Source organism: Schistocerca cancellata, chromosome 6, assembly GCF_023864275.1.
Source record: "Schistocerca cancellata isolate TAMUIC-IGC-003103 chromosome 6, iqSchCanc2.1, whole genome shotgun sequence".
NCBI classification, from domain to species: Eukaryota; Metazoa; Arthropoda; class Insecta; order Orthoptera; family Acrididae; genus Schistocerca; species Schistocerca cancellata.
The window spans coordinates 623,136,686-623,163,368 of NC_064631.1; positions in this window are offsets into that span (position 1 = coordinate 623,136,686).

The following is a 26,683-nucleotide window of genomic DNA, read 5'->3' on the forward strand; positions in this document are numbered from 1 at the left end:
ACATCCGGCATCATGGTGTGGGGAGCGATCTCCTACACTGGCCGTACACCACTGGTGATCGTCGAGGGGACACTGAATAGTGCACGGTACATCCAAACCGTCATCGAACCCATCGTTCTACCATTCCTAGACCGGCAAGGGAACTTGCTGTTCCAACAGGACAATGCACGTCCGCATGTATCCCGTGCCACCCAACGTGCTCTAGAAGGTGTAAGTCAACTACCCTGGCCAGCAAGATCTCCGGATCTGTCCCCCATTGAGCATGTTTGGGACTGGATGAAGCGTCGTCTCACGCGGTCTGCACGTCCAGCACGAACGCTGGTCCAACTGAGGCGCCAGGTGGAAATGGCATGGCAAGCCGTTCCACAGGACTACATCCAGCATCTCTACGATCGTCTCCATGGGGGAATAGCAGCCTGCATTGCTGCGAAAGGTGGATATACACTGTCCTAGTGCCGACATTGTGCATGCTCTGTTGCCTGTGTCTATGTGCCTGTGGTTCTGTCAGTGTGATCATGTGATGTATCTGACCCCAGGAATGTGTCAATAAAGTTTCCCCTTCCTGGGACAATGGATTCACGGTGTTCTTATTTCAATTTCCAGGAGTGTAGTAGATTCTGAGTTTCCAAGAACGACATGATATTCGAGCAAAAAACATGTTCTAAAATTCTACAACAGATCGACGTCAGAGATATAGGTCTACAGTTTTGCGCATCTGCTCGACGACCCTTCTTGAAGACTGGGACTACCTGTGCTCTTTTCCAATCATTTGGAACCTTCCGTTCCTCTAGAGACTTGCGGTACACGGCTGTTAGAAGGGGGGCAAGTTCTTTCGCGTACTCTGTGTAGAATCGAATTGGTATCCCGTCAGGTCCAGTGGACTTTCCTCTGTTGAGTGATTCCAGTTGCTTTTCTATTCCTTGGACACTTATTTCGATGTCAGCCATTTTTTCGTTTGTGCGAGGGTTTAGAGAAGTTACTGCAGTGCGGTCTTCCTCTGTGAAACGTTCAAAACTCCTAATTTTGCATTTAACATTTGACGATGCCACTATGGCTGTAGTACATTATGACTTTGTTTTTATAAACAGATCTGATGATGGTCAATCTGTTAACAAAATGTTAACATAGACGTAAATTAAAGGAAACTTATTGAAGCTAGTATTGACAACCATAGGGATTTTTTTAAGAATATTGTGGAACTGTTTCGGAATAATTACTTTATAACAAAATGTTGGACAAAAGTGAAACACCGTACAATCTAAGAAACAGAGAGGCAGTGAGCGTCAGGGTAATGAAATAGAAGAGGCAAGCCAATCACAGATCGTGCCTGATGAAATTATTTAATGTAAGTAAAACAGCATCAGTTGATACATTTCCTACACAACTACACACGATAATAGTGAAAGGATATTTGAATTGTTAATGGAGTTAGTATCTCGGCAAAAAGAATTAAAAATATGGCTAGAAGAAAAGATAGAACAGGGCAAAAAGAATTAAAAATATGGCTAGAAGAAAAGATGGAACAAGGGCAAAACTTACTTGCTGATAAATAGAAGCAACAAACGAGGAGTAAGCAAAAATTAATCGTGATTCTAAACATTTAGCTGGACGAGCTGTTTTCCGCACTGGAGACATAACTTTAGAAGACGACAGGGCGGTGGAAAGAACGGTTAGGGACTCTTATTGAATGTCTCCAGCTTCCAGATCTGACTTCCAAGGGACACTCTTAATTTATAATAAGTTACGGATCTGTAGCCTTGCAGAGAGATAAGTGGTGTGTGGCTTAATTTATTGCCCTAGTTGATTGTCGGTTTAGGTCCTTGGGGGGTGTCGACAGTAGAGGTCGTTTAAGTATACTGAAAGTATTCCCGTAAGTATTGCTCGTGGGAGGTCAACCAATAAATTTTGTAACGTACAGCTGGAAATCATTTTTTTCAACGTATGTGACTTTCATAAGTTAAAACTGGTTATAGCAAAGTGACATTTTTAATCATTTTAACACCCATTATAAAGTAACACTATTTATCGCAAATGTTAAATTGCTCGAAACGTATTTATACGATTGATATGGAAAGAATGAATGTTATTTCGAAGTAATGTTATTTTATTTCACTTCACGGAATTCCTAACTATATTTTGTATTTAAAGACCATTACAGTCACTTCACAGAATGTTACAATTTGCCTAATGTGTTATAATGAAGCAATTATTATAATGAAGTATTATAATGAAGCAATAATCACAGAGTGGTTTTCATGCATCATTAATAATACAGCTCGTAGATATGTTTTTTATTGTTATGTCAAACTGTTTCTATGTTAATGTGGTGCTGCAGGAAATACAATAGCTCACCATACCAATGCAAACCTTCAAGTTATCGTACGAATAATTTTTCTTCTCTAATTTCGATTTAAAAGTTGTGCACATGGAAGTAAAATCCTTCCACCGTGTGTGGTTAAAACATTTTCGTTATAGCACGGCTATGGGTGTCCTGTATGTATACTACCATTTCTCCTAATTCGGAAGGGTACTTAAGCAGTAAATCCCGAAGGACGAGTTATTGCACGAATCATCAAAATACAACATTCGTTATTCGTCACAACTGTCCACAACTACACTCCTGGAAATTGAAATAATAACACCGTGAATTCATTGTCCCAGGAAGGGGAAACTTTATTGACACATTACTGGAGTCAGATACATCACATGATCACACTGACAGAACCACAGGCACATAGACACAGGCAACAGAGCATGCACAATGTCGGCACTAGTACAGTGTATATCCACCTTTCGCAGCAATGCAGGCTGCTATTCTCCCATGGAGACGATCGTAGAGATGCTGGATGTAGTCCTGTGGAACGACTTGCCATGCCATTTCCACCTGGCGCCTCAGTTGGACCAGCGTTTGTGCTGGACGTGCAGACCGCGTGAGACGACGCTTTATCCAGTCCCAAACATGCTCAATGGGGGACAGATCCGGAGATCTTGCTGGCCAGGGTAGTTGACTTACACCTTCTAGAGCACGTTGGGTGGCACGGGATACATGCGGACGTGCATTGTCCTGTTGGAACAGCAAGTTCCCTTGTCGGTCTAGGAATGGTAGAACGATGGTACGTCCACCCGGCCTCCCGCATGGCCACTATACGCCCTCGCTCAAAGTCCGTCAACTGCACATACGGTTCACGTCCACGCTGTCGCGGCATGCTACCAGTGTTAAAGACTGCGATGGAGCTCCGTATGCCACGGCAAACTGGCTGACACTGACGGCGGCGGTGCACAAATGCTGCGCAGCTAGCGCCATTCGACGGCCAACACCGCGGTTCCTGGTGTGTCCGCTGTGCCGTGCGTGTGATCATTGCTTGTACAGCCCTCTCGCAGTGTCCGGAGCAAGTATGGTGGGTCTGACACACTGGTGTCAATGTGTTCTTTTTTCCATTTCCAGGAGTGTATACACTATAGCGGCACCTCATAGCCATGTCACCGCCCAACAACATTACCAGTTAGTGATAATTTCAAATGTTAGTAAAAAGTACCTAAATATTAGACGCCTCTATTTTCAGTCTAGAGTGTGATGGTGTACTTTCCAAGAGAGCACGTTTGTCATTTGCCACGAAAAAAATTAAAAACTACTGTTACAAGATATTTTTAACATAATTGTTTTTGTTTAGTTTAAACTGTGGAAAGTATATGGTCTGAAAATTATATATGAATACGCTCAAAATTTATACATGCATCTGATACGCACTTTATCATGAAAACGTAGAAGTATTGCGAGACAAAAAATAAAAAATAATTCAAAAGGCTCTGAGCACTATGGAACTTAACTTCTGAGGTCGTCAGTCCCCTAGAACTTAGAACTACTTAAACCTAACGACCCTAAGGACAACACACACATCCATGCCCGAGGTAGGATTCGAACCTGCAACCGTAGCGGTCACGCGGTTCCAGACTGTAGTGCCTAGAACCGCTCGGCCACTGTGTACGGCGCCAAAAAATAAAATACTGTAAGATGTGTGAAGTTGTATCGTAAGTGTGTCGATAAATGTCGTCGCAGATCAATTTGCGTTTTGTTGGATCTTGTAGAAAATTCTAGAATGGAGAAGAAAACTATGAAATTAATTTTGGTAACACCTGAGACATCACTACGGTATCGTATCACATATGAACGCATTTTACTTACATGGGACTATGTGAGCTACAGTGAGCGAGTACTTGAGTGCCATCTTCGATAGCACCGAGAATATTCCTTACTTACAGAAAATTTATCTGCAGATCTTACTTACCTGTCGTCACTGCACCCATGTCGTCGATGTACGCCATACACATGTAACTATTGGTGCTTTCAGACCAATATTTCCGTTGAAGTCGAGCAACAATAAATTTACGCGTTTCACCGAAGTATACAACAAAGCTATTGCCCTCAGCATGTAGTAATTTGATATTACGCTTCATTCTTACTGCTGAAATATCCCTGCATTCAATTAAAATGTATCGATCATAATATTTTCTGAATCAGAAACCACGTGTAGAGAAGACAAAGAAAGGAATTCTCTCAGCCAGAATCATTAATTTTATCACAGAGATCCCTCTGTATTTTTCTAGCCGTCGAATACTCTCCTCTGTCATACCATCGAAGTATGACTCTGTTCACTAACATTTGTCAGAATTTTCAAATTCCGTAATTTCCATTTTCGTTTATATTCCTTTCCTTTACAATCGTACAACGTACTCACTCACATTTAGAGACTCTGCCGATGTTATTACACTGTTAATACGGAGTACAGTCGATTCGAAAATAGTACAAGGTATCGTTGCCATTTTATGAACTTGCACAAATTGTATATTCCTGTCTCCTTAGCTCTAGCCAGACGAGTAAAAGTATTTTCAGTACATTCGATACTACAATTAGATTTTTTGGAGTGTTTTTTCGGCCGTTATGCTTGCCGCCAGAGTAGCACTGGATTTGGATCACGACGAGAGACACGTCAATGCACCGTTCAGCGGAAGTCTGTACCCACACGGCCGACAGCTGCGGCCGAGCGGTTCTTGGCGCTTCAGTCCGGAACCGCGCTGCTGCTATGGTCGCAGGTTCGAATCCTGCCTCGGGCATGGATGTGTGTGATGTCCTTAGGTTAATTAGGTTTAAGTAGTTCTAAGTCTAGGGGACTGATGAATAGTGCTTAGACCCATTTGAACCATTCTTGTAACCACACGTGAACATGCGATATCACACGGAAACACAGAACACTCAGCTGGCGCTGACCTAATGAGCTGTTAACGCTGTATTCGCAGCAATAAAGAGATGAGGCGAATGAATCACAGTGCTTAGCGCCGGCGGACTACAAGGAGCGGGTGTGACCTTGGGGTGCCTAATTACATGTTCCCAAACGAACATGCAGTTATTATAGATGATAATGCGCCATGTAGCCGGGCCAAAGTTCTTGGCGATTTATGCGATGAACACTTTGGAGAGTTCTAGGCAATGATTTGGCCATCACCTGATATGAATCGCATGGAACACTTATGGTACATAATCGAAACGTTAGTTTTGCACAAAATTCTGCACTGGCAACAATTTCGAAATCATGGACTGCTCCTGAGGCAGTATGACCCAATACTTCTCAAGAATACATCCAACGACTAGTTGAGTTCGTGCCACGTTGAGCTACCTCACTACGATAGTGAAAAAGAGGTCCGACACGATATTAGGAGGTATCGAATTAGTTGTGTCACCCCAGTGTGGAATCGACTGGTTCAGGAGGACCATAGTAAGTATCTTGCATTGTCTGGACGGCTACACGCGGCTAACGCTCAATATCGAAGACACATTCTTCGGTCTGCTGAGGAGGGTTGTACAGCCGCCTCATGTACTTCTTGTCAGGGATGGGCTTAAATGCAACAAGACTCCTACCCACATACACAGTTCGGCGACGTCTGGACCACAACAGCGAGCGTGGAAAGAAATATTCGCAACTGCCCTGTGATGCAGTAGGAAGGTTCGCCGACTGTGGTGTGTCCAATGGCAGCTCTAGACGGAAGACAGGCACAACGTCGTCTCTTCAGAGGAGTCCTGGTTGAGCGTACAGCACTGTGATAGTTGTATTCGTTTGTGTGGAACTTTCAGGAACATATAAATTTGCAGATTTGCATTGACCACCGTCACCTGGACCCGGCACAAGAGGTGATGGTGTGATGGGGTGTTGCAGGATACACAGCACGACGACTTCTGGTACTCACAGCCAGTAACTTCGACAGCACCCGTTACATTTATGATGCTCTCCGGTGACTGTACCGTCACGTTATGTTTCAACAGCGCCCCTCATCTCGTACTAATGTGCTTAGGCATAGAACTCGGCTTTTGCACTTCCTAGCAGTTCCCCAGATCTATCATCTACTGAAAAAATTTTGATCAGTTGTTGCCGAGAGAGTGCCATACATCCCCTCACCAGATACTACGACTAATATAATGAACCTGACAGGTGAAACAACACTGATTGAGACACGCGTACCTGTCATCCAAGCTGAGTTCGACGCGATGTTTAGTCGGGTTCGATTCACGGTTGCCGCCAAGATGGCAACTACATGTGCGCCCCCAAGTTAGCACAAATTCCATCATATGGTTCAAATGGATCTGAGCACTAAGGGACTTAACACCTGTGGTCATCAGTCCCCTAGAACTTAGAACTACGTAAACCTAACTAACCTAAAGACATCACACACATCAATGCCCGAAGCAGGATTCGAACCTGAGACCGTAGCAGTCGCGCGGTTCCGGACTGAGCGCCTAGAACCGCATGGCCACCGCGGCCGGCCAAATTCCATCATGCTCAATTAAATGTCAGGTGTGCATACGCACAAATTCAACTTCTTCTTCTGATATTTCAACTGTATATCGTTTAACCATCTTCAGATTGAGCCCAAAGACTTTTCGCTAACTCTGAAAACAGCTGAACGATGTACAACTGTGACACTAGACTAACGAGATGAATTTATGAGGCTGCATTCCCGAAATTTAATGGAGCAGTCGTTGCATCACGGATATATCACTAAAAAATTTAATCATATTTTTCTTCTATCACTCTGTACACCTACAAAACGTAATATTTCGCTGTTTGGCGCCCTGATATTGCGATTTTAATGGACAGTAGTGTTTATTAGATATATGTGTTCTAATAACGTCGCGGCAGACAGTGGCTGATGTCTTATTTAGCTGGATCCTGTTTTAACTCGTATAAGTAAGCCCCATTCGCTACGAGAACAGCACCGAGCGCCCCATGACACGAGTGAGCGCTGTCGCATTACGAAGGCAGGCAGCACGTCTGTTGTTGGTTACGCACTCGGCTCGCGCCGCCTCACAGCACGCACAGTTGTAGCGCGCTTCCGGCCGACGCCACACGCCGCTCACGCAATCGCGTGGCACGCACACGCACCCGGCGCGGCGGCCCGATTGATTCCATTTAAATGGCGTCCCTGCCCCCTCTTCTTCGCACTGCCCTTTCCTCCTCTCCCCGTGTAGTCGGGGCCGGCGCGAACTGAGGCCGTAATTTGGGGCTATAAAGCGCCCGGCCGCGGCTCCGGAACGTGTTACCGCTCCTTAATGGAGCCGTAAATCTCGGCTTATCACCGACCAATGATCCGGCCGCAGCTGCGGGCCGCGTGCCTTCGCTAGGGACGGCACGCCCGTCTGCGTTTTACGCTACGTCAGCGATAGCAAGCTGATAACTTTCGCTTGCTCACATCACTGCCGGAGTATGCGACAGTGATTTCACATTCGTTACGACAAGACATCCGAAGAACACACAACGAAATTGTATCTCCAGTGAGCATCGCACTGTGTAGCGTACCATACACTTTAGAAGTCACTGCTTTGATTTCTTCTCTTCGTGTTCGAAATTATGCACCTCAGTCGACTGCAACTACTTTGAAGTGAGTGCGGCGTTACTAAGGTAATTTTTAAAGTCCTCCCTTTAGACTTCTCTGATGCTGTCCTCAGTCGCTTCCTAGCTAGTGATACAACACCCATGAACCAACAACCAACATCCTCAGCAAACTTCTTTACATCCATTTTGTGCTACTATTATTATTCCCCTCTACTTCACATTCCAGCGACAGGTATACTGTTCCTGGATGCTATAGAAGGTTTTTTTTCTGACATTTTCCATATTATGTTAAGGATCTTCGTTTCTTCCCTATTCCTCCTCATTTTGTATCCAAGCCGTATATAGGAGCACGATTAGAAAACGAGCGCGTCCATTGCCATCTTTAAAGGCAAACACTTCACTGGTTTCTTGACTTGACGGTAAATAGGTTTTAGAGTCATATTCTGGAACTCTGCAGTCCTCATTATCGTCAATAATGGTGGCAGGTGTCCGACATTTGTTCACGGCACCAGTTCAAAATACTATGACTTGACTCACCTGCATGTGGAATGTGTAGGACTATACACTTGATACGTTCATTGATATATGGACGTGTTCATGCCCTACCACGACGGTCAACTGGCGTCAGACAACGTCTGAACTTGCCTCAAGAAAATGCTGCAGGCACCATTCCAGCTTGAGCTCTAACCTACTAGATTATCAGAGCTAGCTCTTATTAAAAAACAATGTGATAAAAAGAAGCCACCCAGAACTAAGTAAAAGGGAAAGGACCACGAGATGCCACGACACGGAGTGCCGTAAGGATGGAGGGAGGAGGGGAGAATTGTTGCTAGAGATGAACCGAATGGTTCGGTCGGGAGAGTAGTGACTCAGAATGAGAGCTAATCATAGGATTTCGCCTGAGTGACCCATCCATCAGGAACATCTGAACAGTTTATAGCTGCCCAAGCAGACTGTTCGTGGCGTGATTGAGAAATGGAAATGAGAAGGAATAACAGCAGCTACACCTAGAGCAGGCAGACAGAGACAGCCGAGTATTGCAGACAGTCGTTGTAAAAAGTCACGTGCAGTCAGCGGAAGGAATCACTCATGAGTTCCAGAGTTATGCAAGCAGTCCAGATAGCACAAGGACTTTGTGTTTGGATATAAATAGAATAGAATGGAATTGTAGAGCATCTCTTCATATGTAATACGTTTGTTTAGCCAGTGCCAGGTGAATCTTCAGGTGGCAGTGAATGACAGGAAGCGGATGATGCAGCAACGAATCACTTTATATCGTGTAGGAATCCCGTGGATTTGTTTGGGTTCTGAAAATGATTGAAGGACTTTAACTTGCATTATGCGGAGTGCCGACAGTCGTGTACAGAGGGAATGGTGTTACACTGTGAAGGAATTATTAGTGGCTAAGTTGTGGATCCCTTATTGAGCTCACGAAAATCCTCAATGGGGAAGGGTATGAACACATTTTAAAGCATTATGTACTGCGGAAAGTAGAGGGGCAATTGAAACACGATGAGTATATGAGGATGACAATGCAGCCTGTCCGAAAGTATTATATGTGACACAATGGTTCGTGGACCATAACATTCCTGAAATGGACTAGCCAGCCCAAAGCACCTACCTGAAACCTTTGGCACCTTTCATATGAGTCGACTTCACTCCAGAACCCAGCGTCCAACAGCACTACATTCTCTGGTTTGAGCGAGGATTGGCTGCCATTCCATTACAGACTTTTAGACACTTACTGAAAATGTTCCCAGCAGAGGTCACGACGTCACAAATATTGAGGTTGGACATATCCAATAGGTGTACGCATACTTTTAATCAGATACTATAGCGCTTCGAGTAATACCAGTTGTTAAAACTAAGAATAAAGAGTACCTATCGACAATGATAATAATTAAAAAGATTTAGATGCATTCACCAGTGCCTCTCACCGTGCTGATTTCATACAATTAAGGTACTTATGGCAGAGTGAACACGATGAATCTGTCATCCTGGAAATGTATTAAAATATCCAGCCAATCTCATTTCAACAATTTTCTTGTGCCATGTCACTAAGTCCAATAACTGAGAGTAAGTCCCTTTATAGGTGACAGGTGTAACACCCCAAGAAACCCGGAAGCCTAAATAAGAATGTCATGATAATTTAAAGTAGGGAACAGTGTTATCCTGACACGTACGACCACTTTTAGACTAATATAACACCTTAATGTTTTGATGAACACCAATTTAAATAATTACTGAGTATCTCGCGACCCTAATGTAGAATAGCTATCAAACATCTCAGTAATAACTGCCAATCAGTACGACGAAAGTTAAGTCCAAAGTCTGTCAAAGGTAACATTTATTGCGAAAGAGAGTTTTAAACGCGGCGAAAATGAAATTCAATACGTCTACAATGCTCGATCATGGAGAAGTTAGTCGCTTGCTAGCTTTCTTGCTATCAAGTCGAGAGAGAGCACCGTTTGTTATAGTACTACAAACGGAACTCTACGAGATTATTTCTGTTTTAAAAAAAAGTAACGTTGTGTGATAGAGATGCGCGGACTTCGTTCTCAGTTATTCTGGCTTGAGAACGTGAACCGAAGTGATATTGTGATAGTGTAGGACGAATTAATGAACTTCAATGATTTGAGATATTATTGTTGGACTCAACCTTCATCAAAGTGAACAGTTACAACGAAGAATGGACATAATATCGAAGACTGCAATACCTGATTAGCCTGGAGTAGGAAATATTAATACGAACACAGAAGATAACACAATTACGCCGATTGCAAAAGTTGTCGTCATTGTCACGAGCACCGAATTGAAAAGAATCGTAATTGAACTGATCCATCGGTGTGCGTGTGGTGTGATGATTATGAACTAATTGCTAAGAAGGAAAAATAAAATTGTTCGTCAGTGATGGAAATCTCACGTGTTGGCTACATCATTAATTTAACTGTGTGATAGTTGATAACAAAATAATTAACTATGAACATTTTAATTGAAAGAGTGACTTGATGAACATTGAGCATTGAAAGGAGTGTTTTTCCGAAATAATATCACGACACACGAAAGCAAGATAGCATTGTGGCCAGCCGTTGTGGCCGAGCGGTTCTAGGCGCTTCAGTCCGGAACGGCGCGACTGCTACGGTCGCAGGTTCGAATCCTGCCTCGGGCATGGATGTGTGTGATGTCCTTAGGTTGGTTAGGTTTAAGTAGTTCTAAGTTGTAGGGGACTGATAACCTCAGATGTTAAGTCCCATAGTGCTCAGAGCCATTTGAACCATTTGATAGCATTATAGATGATCTCTGGATTTACGTCGTCCCGTAGTGAGCAATTCTGCCTAGCAACGTAACAAATACTGATACTGAACTGCAAATGAATTTTTCCTCGCTTCAGTGGTGTGAAACGACGCCGGTGATGAATGATTCAATCAATACTACCATAACTAAATAACCGGGCATAGCAAATCATTATAAAACCATAACAGGCAATTAAAATCAGCAGTTCGCATCGCTGAGAAGACTGTGCGGACTCGCAAACGGACTTTCATGCATTACGCGAGGAACAATTATCTTTAAAGATTTTCAAGTGCTGTTCCACGTTATCTGACGGGGACAACCATCACTGCACGTCGGGTCTCCATGTCACCAACCGAGTTGTAGCAGTAGCGGCTCAACATCAACAGTGACAACAACAAGGGGATAGGGTTCGTCACACAGGCTTCCCTCTTGTCAGTATATTAAACACCACCCACGTTCTTCACGCACAACGGCGCTTGGATTTTTTCACTATCGTCTGTAATGATCTCCTGGCGGCTGAACTGATCTCACGAGTACAGTTGTGTACCAGGCGGCTCCACACAGCCCTCCTCGTAGTGTCCAAACGGCAACGCCCAGTTCTGGTACGTTCTCATAGTGATACCTGCGACCCATAATCTGTACGTAGTGGTTTTGCTCACCTCGTGCGGCCACTTCGGGAACAGATCTTCAGACAGCGAAAGCAATGTGTTGATGAAAGCGTGGAGAAACTGTCTGACGATGAATTGTAGTAAATTCAAACTGGTAACAGTACTTTTTGAATAAAGTAATCTAAAGCCAATTTGTGGCTGGTTGCTGTACACCATTAACAATTTATTTTATATAACAGCCACGGTCTTCAAGCATGTCTACATATGACAAAACTGCATTATGATCTTTCGTCTATTGTTCTCGCTATAGATTTAGTGCAACCAACTACCGAGACAGTTTCACTATAAAACAAAATTTTGAAAAACACAGCCCTCAGTCGCGAACACAATTAATTTGTGACCTAGCTTTCGGTGTCACAAGGGACACCTTCTTCGGACAATATTAAAACTAAGTGTTACAGCATAACGTACCAAAAAATACGAAAGCTGCGGTCACACCTGGCAGCGTCAGATAGTCAGAGTTAAAATCAAATGCAATAGAAGTGCAAGATACTAGGTGCTGCCATGCGTCCTCTGATACAGTCAACACAAAACTGAAACGTCATGTGACTTGTGCGCCACGGCAACTTCAAGATTATACCGCCATCTGGTGGCTAATTCGTAAAATAAGCTATTTTGTAAAATATCTCGTAACTGCAGAGAGGGAAAGGAACGAACACATGAACTAAGCGTTAAACCAGATGTGACTAACAAGCAGGTCGTGCAGAGTGTCCTTGCAGACCTGAAAACTTGTTTAGATTGCATAAAAATGGATAGTGCTGTGCCAACTAGGATTGCTTATGAAGTAACAAATGTTTTTAGTAAATGTCACGCTGCCTCCCCTAATGCCTCATGTAATGACAAGGCCTTGATTATAAATATTAATAAGAAACTTAAAAACAATGATGCTCTTATAACGAAAGATGATAAGGGCTCTTCACTAGTAATTGCACATAATGAAGAATATATTTCGAAAACCAAGGCATTTTTCGAAGAAAATGGTATTTCTGAACTGCAAGTAGATCCTACTCCCACCCTCCAGAAAGAAATCCGATCAGCTGTTAAAAACGCCAATTTCTTGCTTAAGCCATTTCACAAAAAGTCACTTAATAATATGAATACGCAACCTCCCAAATTAAGAGCGCAATTTAAGATACATAAGCTTCGCCATCCCATTCGTCCTATTTCGAACAGTCAGATCAGTGCTTGTACTAAACTTGCTAGATTTTTACATGATCGGCAGAAAAAGTCTTTCGTCTTCACTCTTTGCTATTTTGTATTAAATAGTGCTTCTGTAATTCGCAAAGTAGAGGATATATACTGTGACCAGGCTACTAGATTGTTTTCGTTAGACATAAAAAACCTTTACACCAATGTTCCCGTGCAAGAAACCCTTAAGGTTGTGGAGGAAAATCTGCGCAGGTTAAAGAAAGATATCTGTGATGAAGAAATTACAGATTTCATGAATTTTATCACCGTAGTAGTTAAGTACAATTACTTTCATTTCAATGGGCAACTGTTCGAAGAAAATGACGGCCTGGCCATGGACAACCTGCTAGCCGAAATTCTTGCCGATATTTTTATCAATTCGTTAGAGGTGAATTTCTTTACGTTGTTTGTACTACAGATCTGGGCATTTTGTATTACTGTAGATACGTTGACGACATATTAGTAGTCTACACACGTCCTCCTGAGGGGATCAACCATATTTTCAATCTGTTTAATAATCTTCATGATAATATTAAGTTCGCTTGTGAACTAGAAAATAAAAATCGTCAATTTAATTTCCTCGACCTTACGTTGTCATTAATTGAAAACAGGATCTCCGTCAACATTTTCCATAAAGAGACTCAAACTGACCAAATCGTTCCAGCTTTTTCTACACATCCAGCCTCTCACAAAAATACTTTTTTTTTCTCGGCTATTCACAGAGCACTTTCCACTCCCTTCTAGAAAGAAAACTTTAATAAAGAGATTAATCTTATTAAAACTGTGGCAGTCAATAATGGTTACGAAGCTCGTTTGGTAGATAATATCCTCAGAAAGAAGATTGGCAAGAGGGTACTACACTTGGTTCTTTCATCAGCGTCCCAGAAGAAACGGAGAAAAAATTCTTCTCAATTCCATTTTTATGTCCAGTGTCATACCAGATTCAAAGTTTGCTTCGGATTAAATACAAATGTAATATTGCCTTTTCTACAAATAAAAACTTGAGAAAAAATGTCATCCATAATTTAAAGTCAACTAATAGCCCTTTGCAGAATTCTGGTGTCTACAAGATTTCATGTGACACTTGCATTGCCTATTATATTGGTCAAACAGGACGTGCCTCTTCAATTCGCTGTAAAGAACATTTTCCGAGGAAAAACATTTAGTGTGCCACTAATTCTTCTTTTGCAGATCACCTGTTAATCACAGAGCACTCTCCTAAAGGGGTTGAGAGGCTGGAAATTTTGCATATGAAAAAAAAAAACAACGTAAACTTAATATTTTGGAGGAGCAGGAAATTTTCAAGCATTTACTTTCGAATGACGGACCTATTCTCAACGAACATATGCAGTTGCGCGGAAGAAGTTATTTCAATGGTATAAAGCCGCCGCTTGACGAGATCTAACACTTCGTTGTACCAACTACGTCTTGCAGGTTCTGAGATAGCTTTTCTTTCTAATTTTTACGGCTCATTTACGTAAATAAAAAAAACTTTTTTGGTTTTTATAACGTGTTATAGCAAGCTGTAATGGCATTTAATGGATTATTTGGTATATGACATCTTTATTCATCTATTCTGGAATTTTTGTACTACAGCCAGTCATTCATTCGTTGTATTTTATATCATGCATTATCCCGCTATTGTAATTACTTCACGTACACCGTTCATGTGTTTGTTCATTTCCCTCTCTGCTGTTACGAGAGATGTTTACAAAATAGCTTATTTTACCAATCAGCCACCAGACGGCGGTATAGTCTTAAAGTTGCCGTGGCGCTCAAGTCACATGATGTTTCAGTTTTGTGTTGACTGTAGCAGAGGACACATGGCAGCCCCTAGTGGCTTGTTCCTCTGTTGCATTTGAATTTAATTCTGACTGTCTGACTCAGGTACGACCGCAGTTTTCGTATTTTTTCGTACGTTATGCTTTAACATTTAGTTTCAATTTTGTCCGAAGAAGGTGTTCCTTGTGACACCGAAAGCTAGGTCACAAATTAATTGTATTCGCGACTGAGGACTGTGTTTTTCAAAATTTTGTATTATACAACAGTCGCTGATTGACAGCCATGTTAAAAACCTTTAGTTTCACTATGTCTCCTTCTGCTCAGTTTGCAGGAAACACTATAGGATTCTTACGGTACCTGAGGATGTTATGGTCCTGTTGTTGTTATGGCCCATTTTTTATTGTAAGTTTCTGGTAAATGGGGGTGAAATGCAATGCAGGAAGTTTCCAAGAGTCGATTAGGTCGATTGAACGAGTGGAGGACAATGTGACCTCGACTGGAAGCCGCCATTTGCTACAGAAAAACGAAGTCGGATTCTTCCTAGGTGTTTTTGCTTCAAATTCAAATGGTTCAAATGGCTCTGAGCACTATGGGACTTAACATCTGAGGTCATCGGTCTCCTAGAACTTAGAGCTACTTAAACATAACTAACCTTAGAACAACACACACATCCATGCCAGAGGCAGGATTCGAACAAGCGACCGTAGCGGCCGCGCGTTTCCAGACTGAAGCGCCTAGATCCGCTCGGCTGCAACGGCCGGCCTGCTTCAAGTTCGTAGCATGTATTATCTTAGCTAGTAACCGTGATCTACTGCCTTGATTGTAGGTATTTTATCACTCAGCTACGCAAAATCTAGTACTGGGATCGTTTTTCTATACATTAACAAGATTATGACGTACTATTTACCAAAAACACCCTACTTAGAGTACTGTTCATCATTTCGTGATATACCTGGTCGCATTGGTCTAAACCCAATGACTATCATGCGAATATAAAGGAAAGGCAGTGCATTAGCGGAGCTGTGATTTGTACTCAGGTGATCGTAGAAAGTAAACATTAAAGACCGCAAATGTCACAGTTAACAAAATGTTCTGGGCAGTTACGTCGTGGTCGAATGGATTTCACATTTGAACATAAGTTTCGTTCCCATCTGTGGAGTACATCTTAAAGGGGGATTGTAGCTTCATTTAGTGGCGGATTGACACACTACTGATAACAGCAAAATTCCCTGCCTATGACTGAAGTTATTCATGTGAGAAGGTTTCGAACGCAATTATGGCTGCAAGACGGGAATTAACAGGTGTAAACGAAGGCGTCCGCGTCCGTTGTCACAGTCAATTAAACTCTTCTGTGTTTGAGGCCGGATTGTGAACTATATAATTCCGACGTTTTGGCGACTGTTGCAAGGCGCCTTCCTCAGAGTGTATTGCCATTTGCGCCTTGCAACAGTCGCCGAAACGTCGGAATTTTATAGTTGACCATGCGGCCTCAAACCCAGAGATTATTATTGTCTGGGATTTAACAGAATTTGAAAGCGGAATGTCAGTAGGGGCTGGACACATGAGACATTCCAATACGGAAATTGTTTGGGAATTCAGTACTTCGACATTCACAATGTCAATAGTGTGCTGCGAATACAAAATTTCAGATATTACCTCTCACCACACACAACGCAGTAGCCGATGGCGTCCATTTAAGGATCGAGAGCAGCGGTAATTGCGTACAGTTAGCATGCTAACAGACAAGCAACACTGCGTGAAATAATACCAGAAATCAATGTAGGACGAATGTAGCCTTTAGGGCAGTACGACGAAATTTGGTGTCAATGAGCTATGGGAGCAGACGACGTGAGTACGTTTGCTAATACAGGGTGTTTCAAAAATGACCGGTATATTTGAAACGGCAATAAAAACTAAACGAGCAGCGATAGAAATACACCGTTTGTTGCAATATGCTTGGGACAACAGTACATTTTCAGGCAGACAAACTTTCGAAATTACAGTAGTTACAATTTTCAACAACAGATGGCGCTGCGGTCTGGGAAACTCTATAGTACGATATTTTCCACATATCCACCATGCGTAGCAATAATATGGCGTAGTCTCTGAATGAAATTACCCGAAACCTTTGACAACGTGTCTGGCGGAATGGCTTCACATGCAGATGCTTCAGCTGTTCAATTGTTTCTGGATTCTGGCGGTACACCTGGTCTTTCAAGTGTCCCCACAGAAAGAAGTCACAGGGGTTCATGTCTGGCGAACAGGGAGGCCAATCCACGCCGCCTCCTGTATGTTTCGGATAGCCCAAAGCAATCACACGATCATCGAAATATTCATTCAGGAAATTAAAGACGTCGGCCGTGCGATGTGGCCGGGCACCATCTTGCATAAACCACGAGGTGTTCGCAGTGTCGTCTAAGGCAGTTTGTACCGCCACAAATTCACGAAGAATGTCCAGATAGCGTGATGCAGTAATCGTTTCGGATCTGAAAAGTGGGCCAATGATTCCTTTGGAAGAAATGGCGGCCCAGACCAGTACTTTTTGAGGATGCAGGGACGATGGGACTGCAACATGGGGCTTTTCGGTTCCCCATATGTGCCAGTTCTGTTTATTGACGAAGCCGTCGAGGTAAAAATAAGCTTCGTCAGTAAACCAAATGCTGCCCACATGCATATCGCCGTCATCAATCCTGTGCACTATATCGTTAGCGAATGTCTCTCGTGCAGCAATGGTAGCGGCGCTGAGGGGTTGCCGCGTTTGAATTTTGTATGGATAGAGGTGTAAACTCTGGCGCATGAGACGATACGTGGACGTTGGCGTCATTTGGACCGCAGCTGAAACACGGCGAACGGAAACCCGAGGCCGCTGTTGGATCACCTGCTGCACTAGCTGCGCGTTGCCCTCTGTGGTTGCCGTACGCGGTCGCCCTACCTTTCCAGCACGTTCATCCGTCACGTTCCCAGTCCGTTGAAATTTTTCAAACAGATCCTTTATTGTATCGCTTTTCGGCCCTTTGGTTACATTAAACCTCCGTTGAAAACTTCGTCTTGTTGCAACAACACTGTGTTCTAGGCGGTGGAATTCCAACACCAGAAAAATCCTCTGTTCTAAGGAATAAACCATGTTGTCTACAGCACACTTTCACGTTGTGAACAGCACACGCTTACAGCAGAAAGAAGACGTACAGAATGGCGCACCCACAGACTGCGTTGTCTTCTATATCTTTCACATCACTTGCAGCGCCATCTGTTGTTGAAAATTGTAACTACTGTAATTTCGAAAGTTTGTCCGCCTGAAAATGTACTGTTGTCCCAAGCATATTGCAACAAACGGTGTATTTCTATCGCTGCTCGTTTAGTTTTTATTGCCGTTTCAAATATACCGGTCATTTTTGAAACACCCTGTAGCACGACATTTCCCGCAGCGCCTCTCGTGGGTTAGTGACCATGTCGGTTGGACCTTAGTTGATCGTAAAACTGTGTCCTAGAGATGATTCCTGATTTCAGTCGGTAAGAACTGATGGTACAGTTCGAGCCTGACTCAGACCGCAGGAAGCCATGAACCTTGGTTGTCAACAAGTCACTGTGCTAGCTGGTGGTGGCTCCTTCACGGTATGGCCAAACATTCAATGGACTTGGTCCTCTGGTCAAACTGAACCAATAATTGACTGGAAACAATTATTTTCAGCTACTTGGAGGTCATTTGCAGCCATTCATAGAACCATGTTCCCAAACAAATACGCAATTTTTATAGATGACAGTGCGCCATGTAGCCAGGCCAAAGTTCTTCGCGATTGCTGCAAAGAACATTTTGGATAGTTCTAGCCAATGATTTGGCCATCACCTGACATGAATCGCATCGAACACTTATGGTACATAATCGAAACGTTAGTTTGTGTACAAAATTGTGCACTGGCAACAATTTCGAAATCATGGACTGCAACTGAGGCAGTATGACCCAATATTTCTCCAGAGTACTTCCAACGACTTGTTGAGTCCGTGCCACGTTGAGCTGCCTCACTACGCTAGTCAAACAGAGGTCCGACACGATATTAGGAGGTATCGAATGAGTTGCGTCACCCCAGTGTGGAATCGACTGGTTCAGGAGTACCATTGTAAGTATTCTGCATTGTCTCGACGGCTACACACGGCTAACGCACAATATCGAGGACACATTCTTCGGTCTGCTGAGGAGGGTTGTACAGCCGCCTCATGTACTTCATGTCAGGGATGGGACTCCTACCCACATAGACAGTGCGACGACGTCTGGACCACAACAGCGAGCGTGACAAGAAATATTCGCAACTTCCCTGTGATGCGGTAGAAAGGTTCGCCGACTGTGGTGTGTCCAGTGGCAGCTCTTGACGGAAGACAGGCACAGCGTCGTCTCTTCAGAGGAGTCCAGGTTGAGCGTACAGCACAGTGATGGTTGTATTCGTTTGTGTGGAACTTTCAGGAACATATAAATTTGCAGATTTGCATTGACCACCGTCACCTGGGCCCGGCACAAGAGGTGATGCTGTCATGGGGTGTTGCAGGATACACAGCACGACGACTTCTGGTACTCACAGCCAGTAACTTCGACAGCACCCGTTACATTTATGATGCTCTCCGGTGACTGTACCGTCACGTTATGTTTCAACAGCGCCCCTCATCTCGTACTAATGTGCTTAGGCATAGAACTCGGCTTTTGCACTTCCTAGCAGTTCCTCAGATCTTTCATCTACTGAAAAAATTTGATCAGTGGTTGCCGAGAGAGTGCCATACATCCCCTCACCAGATACTACGACTAATATAATGGACCTGACAGGTGAAACAACACTGATTGAGATACGCGTAACTGTCGTCCAAGCTCAGTTCGACACGATGTTTAGGCGGGTTCGATTCACGGTTGCCGCCAAGGTGGCAACTACATGTGCGCCCCCAAGTTAGCACACATTCCATCATATGGTTCAAATGGCTCTGAGCACTATGGGACTTAACATCTGTGGTCATCAGTCCCCTGGAGCTTCGAACTATTTAAACCTAACTAACCTAAGGACATCACACACATCTATGCCCAAAGCAGGATTCAAACCTGAGACCATAGCAGTCGCGCGGTTCCGGACTGAGCGTCTAGAACCGCATGGCCACCGCGGCCGGCCAAATTCCATCATGCTCAATTAAATGTCAGGTGTGCATACACACAAATTCAACTTCATCTTCTAATATTTCAACAGTATATCGTTTAACCATCTTCAGATTGAGCCGAAACACTTTCCGCTAACTCTGAAAACAGCTGAACGATGTACAACTGAGACACTAGACTAACGAGATGAATTTATGAGGCTGCATTCCCGAAATTTAATGGAGCATTCATTGCATCACGGAAATATGATTTAAAAAATTTATTCATGTTTTTCTTCTGTCATTCTGTACACCTATAAAACGTTTCGTTTTAGGTGCCCTGATATTGCGAGTTTGATGGACAGTAGTGTTTATGAGACGTATGTGTTCTCTCTCCCGAGCATCTGACGCTCCTGTCACTCTTGCTCAGCGTCGTACGGGCTGTGCTCACTTTTGCCAAGGGTTGCGCGAGCGCTTGGAGATGATTTACTAGAGCAGCAGCGTGTGACTAACACGCCAGGGGATGTGCGTTGCCCTCATCATCCGGAGTGTTCGTGTCCCACTCCTGCTTTCAAGCATAGCGTCTCTGCGCGCGCCGCCCTACTCTGCGCCTCTCGTTAGGTGATGACGGCAAGAGCGTCTCTGCTTATCTCTGAGGAAGAGATACTGAGCCGAAACGAGTCTGAAGAAGGGCAGCCGTAATCAGGAGCGTGGAAGATTGCCTCTTTGAAACAATATCAGTTTTGTATTGAGACAACGAACTGCTTCATTATATTTGATTTCGGGAAATGTGTGAAATGAATTACTTACTAGTCAGATCTTCCGCTTCTTGCTGTGTGTGTTACAACGTACACATACGATTTCGGTACTTACACAATTTTCGAACCACTAAAATAACATACAAAAGTAGCTTATCAAGTGATATCACACTTTAATGGAGAAAACGTACACTTTTGTCTTGTTTTGTTGCACCCGATAGTAAACTATGGCTTCATTTCTGCAATGACCATTGCCTGCCATAATCTAAATGTATCATAAAATCTAAAATGTTTATGTTTTTACAAAAGGCTTTATTGGAATTTAATCCATAAACGTAAAGGTGTGACATAAAATCATGTAGCTGGCTAGCAACGATTCTAGTAAATATGTTCGTAGCTGTAATTAAGGTGCTTAGATCGCATAAAAAGTCACACAGAAGGTGAAGAAGACTTTATTGATCACAAAGCATGCAGTACGCGTTTCGGAATTATTTACATGTTCAGAAATCCAAGTGCAAAGGTAGCTCAAAGAAAAGAGCGTTACCAGTTTTGTGTGTAACATGAGGTGACACACATCGCAACTTATGTAATGCTCATGACCTTGCGCTACACCTGCACTTGAATTTCTGAAGATGTAAATCATTCCGAAACGTGTCATGCATGCTTTCACATCAATCAAGTCTTCTCACCTGCTGTATTAATACCCAGCATTGATCAAAGTGAACATATGAATAACGCCATACATAACTACTTCGAAATTATAAATAAATATAATAAAACTATGGCTCAAGAACTATTGGGAGTGGTAAAAGGAATCAAGTTGTGCTGACGTAACTCCTTACGAAAAGTTGATGTTGTTTATTAATGAGTACAAACATTCCACAACCCATGAAAGATAAACGTCAACATATGAACTCAGCCCTCAGAAAAACAAAATTAATTTATTAATAAGTGCAAGCAACCCAGATCGATAGCAGACTACGCAAGGATCAAAGAAATCTGCACTGAGAAAAACAAAATATGACTTACAAACTAATACTGATGAAGCACTCTCAAATAATTTTTCCCAACAGAATCCATCAACGTTATAATAGGGTCGTGCAAATCCATATACAGTTGAACAACAAACCAGCACCTAAAACAACAGTCAGAATTTTAATGAATCAGACTCTCTGTGTTTATTGTAAGCTACATCACAAGACAACGAATTAAGATACACAAGTAACAACATGCAGTCAAAATAGATGAGGCACTCAGTGCCAGATCTCACCCCGCGACCAAACCCCAAATAATCCGATTCATTGTCGACACACTATATATTATTAAACGAACAAAGCGAGAGAGACAAAATTCACAATCTATCCAACGCTCTATATGCTGTGTCGTCCTAGCAAGACCCAGCTAGGGAAAAAGTACCACAGGCGCGAAGATGCGAGATGGTGCCATTGCCATGGAAACTGGCCACGGGTGGCGCTGAGAATGAAGGTATGGACTTGGCCTCAGCCAGTGAGTTAGTATAGATGCGCTGGCTCATAATTTGTAATTGTTGAGTAACTCCAGAATGTACGTAAACTGTTTTGAGAAGATTTTATTTTTGCAATGCTTTTAAGATTTGTTGGCAGAGCTGTGTATAATTTGATTATTTGCATTTATGCTGGAGCAATGAAGTTAGATAATACCTGCTGTTTAGATCTCATTTTTTGTGAATTAATTGTGAGTAATGTAGCTTCAAATGTCAGATGTTTCTGAAAAGACAAATCTTATTGCAATATAATTTTGCTAAAGAAACCTCAGTAATAGTAGTTCGCCATAATCAGTACCGCCTCCCAGTCCAGGTCATACAGTGTTTAAAGAAGTTGAATTTTCTTAAATGTTCTCGTTTATCAGCCAAAAGAGTTTCAAGTGCATATCAAGTATAATGGTCAGCATTGTACACTGTTGAGCCTGTAGTTAGCATATTCTTATTTTTAATGACTATTTAATTTATTTGTTATGTGCCCAAGGAACAAACTTATTAGATTTGAACAGGGCCTTATGATTCAGCGCCTAAGCGGCTGACTGCATTTTGAAGTGACTGTATTTCTTTCTTGGTACTGGGAATTGCATTGCCCAATCAGTTCGTATAAAGTTTTACCAACAGTAATACATAGTAAGTACACCACTTACAGTTACAACATGCTACACGATAATTCGAGTTCTGTATACATTCCACAGATCAGACGTTCGTTCAACGTAATAGTAAATTTTTTATATATCTTAAAAGAACGTTACAATTCGAGTGGACGGATGAGTTGAGAAAAACACTGTTGATATGGGATGATGTACTGTAGCACGCACCACAGTTGACAGTGCGATCAATTTTGGCAATTTTACCAGGTGTTCCGTAATTTCAACACCAGATAGTGACATCAATATGCATCCCTATCTCTGTCTCATTTCTAAATGGCCACTGCTACAAAGCCACCAATTTAATCTGCAATGGATAAGATCTATGTGGGTCCTATACACACCACATTACATGTCCCGCAAAGGAACGGATCGAGCTCAGTCTGTTGCTGTTATTCACTGAAGACTGTTCTGCACCATTCTTACCCACATCACCCATCCAGGCACGCAAGATCTCTGCAAATTTGTTCTTGTCGAAGAAGGTAATACCACTTATTGGTATATAGTAGACATGAGAGTGTTGCGCTCATATAAAAGACAGTTAAAAGAAACATGTGGTTTATACATAATGGAGCTCCAGATGGCTGAATTTTGAAGCATTTGACGTGAATCAACTGTGCTATCAATTCAAAACTATTATTGCTTGCTCTGGATTCAGTTCCAGGAAGCAACTGGCATGAAACAAGTGATCAGAGAGTATATGCACACACTAGTAAGGCTACCTGGCTCTGCACCTAAAACTCTTGTACTGTTAAGGCTGTATATTTTTCGAAGTATTAGTCGTGTGCAGTGAATGCTCTTAATACTCCAATGCAGAGTACACTTGTCCAACATTAGACATTCATCCACCGTTCAAGTCTTCTAGCCCAATCACTATGATGTTAATCTTTGAAGTAATAAAACGACTGTACATACTTCTACGCCATTCTGGTGTCCTAGGAAAGCACCGTTGCTGTATGCCCACCGCTTGACATTCTTATAAACCAACTAGAACGAAGGCAGGAGACTGCTATTCTGTCTCTTGCGAAATTAGTAAAATTAATACGTCTTTTTAAGTCATAAGCATACATAGCCACAGTCGCACTTCTCATGTCAGTCGCGATTATTATCATTAGTAGCAGCGGTTTTGACAGACGAGACTATGCATCACTAGGTAATAGAGCAAGGTAAAAAAAAAAAGACAAATTTTTCGGCAGCTGATAAATTGTGTTACTACCCACGCCCTGCTGCACGAAAATGCACACGAAATAGCAGCAATTGCTTACAAGGGGGTGAGCACCATGTTCAGTAGCCATAGGAAATGTAACACTCTTATTGCTAGTATTGGAAGGAAAATCAGCATTGGCCGTATTTTGTTGTTTTATTGAGAGCAAAATAAATTTCAATTCACTTAGTAACCATCGTCAGTACTGTAACATACAATTAAAATTGCTAGGCACTTGTATGAAGCTATAAGCACAAGCTTAGATATCTACCACTCCCTTTCGTGCCCCTCGACTCTTATAATTGCCATCTGGTTTCTGTACAGATTGTAAATAGCCCTTCGCTCCCTGCATTTTACCCTGCCATCTTTAGAATTTGAAAGAGAGTATTCCAGTCAACATTGTCAAAAGCTTGCTCTAAGTAGGTTTGCCTTTCCTTAATCTTTCTTCTAAGATAAGTCGTAAGGTCAGTATTGCCTCACGTGTTCCAACATTTCTACGGAAACCAAATTGATCTTCCCCGAGGTCGGCTTCTACCAGTTTTTTCATTCGTATGTAAAGAATTCGCGTTAGTATTTTGCAGCTGTGACTTATTAAACTGATAGTTCGGTAATTTTCACATCTGTCAACACCTGCTTTCTTTGAGATTGGAATTATTAGATTCTTCTTGAAGTCTGAGGGTATTTCGCCTGTCTCATACATCTTACTCACCAGATCGTAGAGTTTTGTCACGACTGGCTCTCCCAAGGCTGTCAGTATCTCTAATGGAATTTTGTCTACTTCCAGGGCCTTATTCCGTCTCAGGTCTCTCAGTGTTCTGTCAAACTCTTCACACAGTATGATATCTCCCATTTCATATTCATCTACATCCTCTTCCATTTCCATAATATTGTCCTCAAGTACATTGCCCCTGTATAGACCCTCTATATACTCCTTCTACCTTTCTGCTTTCCCTTCTTTGCTTAGAACTGGGTTTCCATCTGAGCTCTTGATATTCATACAAGTGGTTCACTTTTCTCCAAAGGTCTCTTTCATTTTACTGTAGGCAGCATCTATCTTACCCCTAGTGAAATAAACGTCTACATCCTTGCATTTGTCCTCTAGCCATCTCTGCCTAGCCATTTTGCACTTCCTGTCGATCTCCTTTTTGCCTGCATCATTTACTGCATTTTTATATTTTCTCCTTTCATCAATTAAATTCAGTATTTCTTCTGTTACCCAAGGATTTCTACTAGCCCTCGTCTTTTTACCTAATTGATCCTCTGCTGCCTTCACTACTTCATCCCTGAGAGCTACCCATTCTTCTTCTACTGTATTTCTTTCCCCCATTCCTGTCAATTGTTCGCTTATGCTCTCCCTGGAAATCTGTACAACTTCTGGTTTAGTCAGTTTATCCAGGTCCCATCTCCATAAATTCCCACCTTTTTCAAATTTCTTCAGTTTTAATCTACAGTTCATGTGGTCAGAGTCCACATCTGTCCCAGGAAATGTCTTACAATTTAACACCTGATTCCTAAATCTCTGTCATACCATTGTATAATCTATCTGAAACCTGTCAGTAACTCCAGGCTTCTTCCATGTATAAAATCTTCTTTTATGATTCTCGAACCAAGTGTTGGCTACGATTAAGTTGTGCTCTGTGCAAAATTCTACCAGGCGGCTTCCTCTTTCGTTTCTTAGCCCTAATCAATATTCTCCCACTATGTTTCCTTCGCTCCCTTTTCCTACTACCGAATTCCAGTCACCCATGACTATTAAATTTTCGTCTCCCTTCACTATCTGAAAATATTTCTTTTATTTAATCATACATTTCTTCAATTTCTTCGTCATCTGCAGAGCTAGTTGGCATATAAACTTGTACTACTGAGGTAGGCGTGGGCTTCGTGTCTATCTCGGCTACAATTGTGCGTTCACTATGCTGTTTGTAGTAGCTTACGCGCACTCCTATTTTTTTATTCATTATTAAACCGACTCCTGCATTACCCCTATTTGATTTTGTATTTATAGCCCTGTATTCGCCTGACCAAAAGTCTTGTTACTCCTGCCACCGAACTTCACTAATTCCTACTATATTTAACTTTAACCTATCCATTTCCCTTTTTAAATTTTCCTAACCTGCCTGTTCGATTAAGGGATCTGACATTCCACGCTCCGATCCGTAGAACGCCGGTTTTCTTTCTCCTGATAACGACGTCCTCCTGAGTAGTCCCCGCCCGGAGATCCGAATGGAGGACTATTTTACCTGCGGAATATTTTACCCAAGAGGACGCCATCATCATTTAATCATACAGTAAAGCTGCATGCAGTAAAGGTGCATGCCCTCGGGAAAAATTACGGCTGTAGTTTCCCCTTGCTTTTAGCCGTTCGGAGTACCAGCTCAGCAAGGACGTTTTCGTTAGTGTTACAAGGCCAGATCAGCCAATCATCCAGACTGTTGCCCCTGCAACTACTGAAAAGGCTGCTGCCCCTCTTCAGGAACTACACGTTTGTCTGGCCTCTAAACAGATACCCCTCAATTATGGTTGCACCTACGGTACGGCTCTCTGTATCGCTGAGGCACGCAAGCCTCCCCACCAACGGCAAGGTCCATGGTTTTTTTGGGGGGGGGGGGGGGATGACTTATGTAGCGACTATAA